General features: G+C 39.7%; 1 long non-coding RNA gene across 1 annotated transcript; it reads left to right on the forward strand.

Annotated features, from left to right (window-relative positions):
• Nucleotides 1-3769: 3769 nt before the first annotated feature.
• On the forward strand, nt 3770-6632 carry LOC110345714 (uncharacterized). The gene is made up of 3 exons (XR_002389252.2): nt 3770-4122; nt 5054-5250; nt 6441-6632. It is a non-coding gene; the product is annotated as an uncharacterized LOC110345714 (long non-coding RNA).
• Nucleotides 6633-7170: the final 538 nt, after the last annotated feature.

The following is a 7170-nucleotide window of genomic DNA, read 5'->3' on the forward strand; positions in this document are numbered from 1 at the left end:
GAGGAGCTGAGGAGAGAAACACACCCTTCCAGGCCAAGCCCCCAGTGATCTGCCTCTAACCAGGCTCCACCTCCTAACCGCACATTCAGCTCTGAATACATCCATGGATTAATCCACCATGGATGAGTACAGCACCCCATAATCCAATCATCTTCCAAATGCCCCATTTTTGAACATATGAGGCCTTTGGGGAACATTCTACCAGGAGATCTAAACCATAACAAAACTGGAAGTTGAAGGACTAGGCTCAGTGAATCAGTCTGAGTCAACCTGTAAATCACAACTCATGTCCCTAAGTCCAAATACTGGCTCTACGATGAGTAGTAATGCTTTCCACAACACAGGGCATGTTAAACTAGCCAAACACAGACATGCTATCTAACTTGGTAGCCAGTTAGAGTACAGTAATAACCATACCTCCAATATTAAAATCATACCAAATAAATATTAAATCACCTCTAGCATGGACTCATAGAATATTAAAACTCAATACATTTCATTAATTTCATGTAGTATCCTTGTTTATATAAAGCTTAATTAACATAAATTCTTTTAGATGATAATCTTTTTGAATCCCTAAATCCCATTTTTGGTTATCAATTTCAGGCAAATGAAGGAAGAAAACTAAATAACTTCAACACTCAAACATTTAGGCAACTTTGGACTAATGGAAGACTTCATAATACATTCTCTTTTCTTTCTCCACACTCTGACTTTGAGGGAAGGTTTCTGAATGATAAACTAAAGATGGTACAAACTCCATGTAGCACAACTCAGTGGAGTCTTGGCCAAGAAGTTTTCAAAACAGTAATGTCAGACTTTATTAAAGAACTTAAGGATTTTTTTTCTTTTCTTTTTTGCTTTAACATGGCATTGGTACCCAACATCCCTTAAGTGGACCTAACCAAGTGCAGAGAGAGAGAGAGAGAGAAGGAGGCGGAGAGAGAGAAAAATATCCAGATAAAAATACAGGGGAGCAAGTGAGGCATGAGGCATCTCAAAGAAATTTTGTTAAAATTTTGTATTCCCTCCACCCAGATCTTATTACAAAACACTTTTGGCAAAGTAACAGTTTATTGTTACCTGCGACTTTGACCCTAAATTCTCAGGTGGAGTGCACCACTTTCCAAAATTAATTAGTTCTAAGTAACTTCCAATAAAGAAACATAAGACTGGTTTTTTCTATCCCCTTAAAATCCCAAATCAAGTCTTGGGTTTTAATATACTGATACGAGGCTATGCAGGGAGGCAGTCTTATTCTACAAAGCAAATTATTCCAAAACTTTCCGCTTAAAACAACCATTAAATTCCTTTGTACATGATTTTGTGAATCACAAATTGGGGATGGCATTGCTGCAGATCTCTCTGACAATTAACAGCTAGGCCACAATCATCTGAAGGCCCGACGGGGCTGGATATCCAAGATGGCACACTCAGTGGCTGGCAGTTAATACAGGTTTTTGCTTTGGGGCTCAGATGGGGCCAATGGCTGTAGCAGGCACCATACATAGCCTCTCTGTGGAGTCTGGACTTCTCACAGCATGGTAGCTAGATTCTGAGAGTAAGTGTTCCAAGAAACAAAAGCAGAAGCCATGTGGCCTCTTCCTACCTATCTAACCTTGGAAGTCACTCAGTGTGGCTTCCACTGCATTCTAATGGTTCCAACTGGATCACTGAGGCCACTCGTAAGATTCAAGGGGTCAGGAATTGCTCTTTCAGTTTGAAGAGCATCAAATTGTCTGTGGCAAGTTGTAAAATCTGTCACAGTGCCATCAGAAATTATTTCCCCCAATGCTGAGGATAGATAGCCTGGGCTATCAACAATCCCACGCTCTCCCATAGATATTGTTGACTAAAATCACTCAGAAGTGTTGCTTCAATACCACCGTAGCACATTGAGAACTAGAATGGCTTTTTAAGGTTGGTACCCTCTTCACTCTGGAGCCACACAGCATCTTCATAGCCACAAAAAAAGATTCACCACTCATACTTTGCCTTCAGTAGGAGTGGTATTCAAAATATTTAGCAAAGGCATGGCATGGGCCCTAAAATTAGACTGGATGGCAGCTACAGACACTCAGTATCCCACGGTTCTCTAATTGCTCTTGGCCATAAATAAGATGGTCTTCAATAACCTGTAGGATCCTAGGGATCAAAGGCATCTTAAACTTCTTTATTATTTCGCTAGTACCTGTTAAAATAATCCTAGATCTGTTGTTTAGTACCTTGTCATCCCTGGACAAGTTACTGAATCTTTCTGCAAAATGTGTTGCTTCTTCTATAAAATAGAATAATGGTAACCTTAACAGGGTTGTTATGAGGCTTCACTGAGATAACGTTAGTAGGGTTAAGATAAAAGGATACAACATACACAGCATAGTAGTCAAGCCTACTACAAGAGGATGTGGGAAATGTCATGCAGCCATGCACCTGGTGATGAATGCTACTCTAAGGGAAGCAGAAACTGGGTTCTAATAGATCACTTGCATTCTCTGCCATAGTACTGAATAAATGCAAAGTATCATGGTTATCCCTTTGCTGAGCAGCCAGTAGGTATTTTCTAGTTACTTGAATGATTGAGTGGAAAGAAGGAAGAAGAAAGAAAATAAATGTTGCAGGGTAGAAATAAGAATAGAGATGAGTGTTGAAAGACGGTTATGTGAAAAGGTGGCACACAGTGAAAAGTTTAGAGGGAGAAACTTATGCCTGATACAGGAAGAGGTACTACAACTGGACTCTGATAGAAACACTTCACCAGGGTCCCTAAGAATACACACAAATTAAGTCTATGACAACCACAGCACCCAGACCATTGGAGAGTCTCATTGTAATCATCACACTCAGAGTCACCAAAAAATCCTCTCTTGTCTTAAACTCCAGGTTGTTCTAAGTATTTAATCTGAACTAATTTGAATTCTCAGCTTCAAGTGGGTTAAGGGCCTGAAGAAAAAGCCTGCCACTCTACATCTGAGGAGTGTGCTAAGTTCTCGTTGATGGTAATTAGCATCCAGCTTCTTTACTTTGCCCATACAGTATTTTCAAATCAATTGCTCAGCATTAGTGATTCTGTGGGGATTGATTTAATAGTCTAATATGAAGTCTCAGCCCTTCTGTACAGGTTAATTACATGTGGTCTTATACATTCTAATTTAAAATACTGCCTTTGCAATTATCATCAGCACTAAAACAGAGCACTAGTAATGAAGCTAGGCTTGAATTTTTTTCCAGAAGTAATGAATTGAAAAACTGAAATGAGTTTAATTTCTTTGGCATTTACCATTTCAATCTCTCTTCTCCTCTGTAGAAAATATAAATCAGAGTCTCTTCCTCATTTCAGACTTAGGGAAACAGGCAAGATTGCCTAAAAGAAAGCAAAAGCCTTTGATTATGAAACAATCAAGATCTGACTGCATGGATTTTGACCAACCAGAGGGTTACCTTCTCCTGCCCGGATTTCCTGATTATGGATGTACTTCAGTGTGAATTTATGTAGTTGACCAACACTAACACAGTGTTTAGTCTGCTGCAGCTATCGTTCTAGAGCTTTATAACTATTAACAACCATACAGATACTATAATAATTACCCAGATATAGTAAAAAATTACTCCAAAATTCCCCACTTAGAACAACAAACATTTAATATCTCATAGTTTCCATGGGTCAGGAATTTAGGAGAGGCTTTGGTGGTGTTTCTGGCTTAGAGTCTCTCACCAGGATATAGTCAGACTATTGGCCAGGGCCACAGACCTCTGGACTAGAGGATCAGTTTCCAAGCTCACTCATGTGGTTTTCAGCAGGCCTCAGTCTCTTTATAAGATACCTGAATGTCCTCATTACATGGCATCTGGCCATGTAGTGGCACAAAACCAAGTGATCTGAGGGATAGGAGAGGGGGAGGAAAGGAGGGAGGGAGGAAAGGAGGGAGGAAAGAGAATGACATAAAGACAGAGAACAAAACTGAAGCCACAGTACCTTTTATGACCTAATACTGGAAGTGATGCACCACCCTTTGTGCTGTATTCCATCCATACCGCAGAAAACCCTCGTATAATAAAGGAAACAACTGCTCATGGAGGTAAATTCCAGTAGATGGGTATTATTGCTCAGCCTGGCTGCCACAAGTAAGTATTATCATTATTCCTGATTCATATGTAGATGAGGCAATTAATACAAAGATAGGTGAAGTTACTTCCTCATGGTCACTATTAATAAATGATAGACCCAGACTTGAATCTGACAGGTCATTCTGGCTCCAGAATCCACTGCTCATACACAAAAAGATGTCCACTCATTTAATTTAACACATGGTTCAAAAGCAGCTAATAGGCCAGCTCTAAATGAAGAGCTGATGGAAAATCTTTACCAGGGATAAAAGCTCTAAACAACTCATTATTATTAATTTTTTTTATATTAAAAACCCCTGAATGTCTCCTGGCCTCTGTTGTGTGAGGTAAAAGACTCCCCTTCCCAGGAATGCCTTACTTTCTTAGAAAATCAACTTAACAGCCCTCATTATCACTAAATCCTTTTAAAATATTGTACCTCACACTACACTGCTAACCCATTTCTCCCTGTTTCAACTCCTGAGGAGACAAGACCCCTCTAATTACTGTGCAGCAACACTGCTTGTGTTCAAATCCCATTCTTAATCACCCTCAGCCTTCACATCCAAGGGCCACACAGCCCAGTCCCTCCATGAGTCCCTGTTGCAGCCCTAGCTTTGGATGTACATCAGCACATCCCTGACACGTGGACCAGACTGGATCACAGACCTGAGTCAGAGAAGACTTGAGCATCCTGTAATCTTCCATTGAACTAGCAAATGGATTTTGCTAGCCAGGACTCTAGGCCCTTAGAATATATTATTTCATTTAATTATCCTTATCCTATAAATATAATAATGATAACAATATCATACTTCATAGCTAGAAAAAATTGAAAGCTTACCAGGTGCCAGATTTTATGCCTGTCAGGTGTTTCATATACATTCCTCTCATCATCACACAAACCTGAGAGGTAAATTTAATTTTTGTTCCCATATGTCAAATAAAGATTCTGAAGCTCAGAGAAGTTAAATGACTGGACCAAAGTCACATGGAGCCAGGACTCAAACCTGGATGTCTTTCTGCAGAGGCCATCTTTCCACCTCCACCAAGAAGTACAAGGGGCCGCTCTCCATTTTTACACAGAGAGCTTGGTGCTACTCCTACTGCCGTGGGGCCTCTCATTTCATACCCAAGTGACCAGAAGTAAGTTTTCTAAACAAAAACAATTCCCTCCCTGGAAGAGATTCTGGAGCCAGGTGTTAACGTGCCCTTTTTAAACTTTCTCCCCTAGCAAATAAAACAATATGTCAGGCGTTCGTAAGCCTTCTCAAAGGGCCAGCTAGTAAATATTTTCAGCTTTATTTCTGGGCCACCTGGCCTCTATTACAACTATTCAACCCTGCTATTGTTACAAAAGCAGCCATGAACAATATGTCAACTAATGAGCATGGCTGTGTTCCAATAAAACTTTATTTATGGACACAGAAATTTGAATTTTATATAATTTTCTCATGTCACAAAATACTATTCTTTTGATTTGTTTTTCAGTCAATTAAAAATTCAAAATCTGTTCTTTTGCCATGACCATACAAAAACAGATGGCCATAGTTTGCTGATTCCTGCAATATACAACAAAGGATGTCAGAAATTCTCCCAATGAGTTGAGTGATGGAGTTTATCAAATCCATAAAAAGCCAATTCTTGAGCAACATATTGTCTAGTGGACTTTTTCTGAACATAAGTATAGAAAGTTAAAATCAAGAGGATGAAGTAATTTTTCACTTTTCCTATGTTCCTGAAAGTCTGGCGGAGGGGTGGGATGTGCACTCACCAAATTATGCTTTATGGAAATCCAGAGATTTGAATTTCCACCTTCTGTCTCCTGTGTTGTTATAACATAAGTGCACCCTGTTCTCCTCTGGATCCCACACCCTTCTTCGTGGGCATGTTCCCTACATGGCAGGTTTCGACAAATGTTAAGAGTGGGGGAAGGGGAGGGACAGAGGGTTGGAGAAAGGGAGGAAGAAAGGAAGGGAGGAAGACAGGGAGGAAGGGAGGGAAAGAAGGAAGGGAGCAGAAGGGAAGAGGAATGGAAGGAGAAAGGAAAGGAATGAAGAAAGAAGGCATAATTTAGACTATTTCCTCCCAATTGTTTCCCTAATGTAGTTCAATAATTTATTTAATAGAGAGCTGCTGTCTCATAAAGTACAATCAATGATTCACTCCTTATCGTGTTTGAGAAATGTGCTATTTCCAGAGATACTACCTTCACTTCCTGCTCAACTACCTTTTATAATAATAGGGAAAATTATTTATATCTATCAATATGTCTAGGGAGACATGTTTTAGAATTTTAAGACTATCGAAATTGGGTTCAATTTTTTTCGCTCTAGGCCTTCAGCTGCCCCTGAAACACAGGTTAAGATAATCAGACTCCTTCAATACACAGTACAAGTTCCTGAGACAACAGGAGCAACCCCGCCAGGCACCAGGGTTTCAGAGGGTAGGAACTGTCTTCTTCACTTTGGTACCTTGGGGACCTGGCACTAGAAAGCATTCAATAAATGTTGGTGGAATGAATGAAAATTAAATGAAGGAAGTGTTTCGCCTGAAGAGAATTAACACCTATTTTCTAACAAAGCAACAGCACTTGAACAAAGGGGGTGTTTCTGGAAGATAAGAGACACCCGGGAGAAGTGCAATAATAAAGGTGAGTGTTGCCAAATGTCAGGGCCAGCAAAACCAGAGGGCTCTTCCTGTGCTTACAACACACACCTCCCCTTCAGGTGACTTGACGATGATCCAGTTAAATTCACAAAATTTCCAAATGAGAAAATAAAACCGTAAATTGCCCTAGGTTCAAACTGAGCTGAGTTAGAATTGACATTTTTTAGAACAGGGAAAAATACGAATCAAAAGACCACTGTCATATCAAAGTTGGAGCTACAGTTGAAGTCATGATTTTATTTAGCAAAGAAAATTAACCCAAACCACTAACATTACACAAATAATAAACACTCTTTCTGAGTAAGCGTCTAAGTTGTTTCTTTAGCCAACATACAACTCACTTCAGCCAAAATGATCTGATGCTTTTCTATCCTCCTAAACTTGCCTAAAGCTCAA

This window comes from Heterocephalus glaber, unplaced genomic scaffold, assembly GCF_053883595.1.
Source record: "Heterocephalus glaber isolate CG9 unplaced genomic scaffold, H.glaber_assembly_v1.0 deba00000621, whole genome shotgun sequence".
Classification (NCBI taxonomy): domain Eukaryota; kingdom Metazoa; phylum Chordata; class Mammalia; order Rodentia; family Bathyergidae; genus Heterocephalus; species Heterocephalus glaber.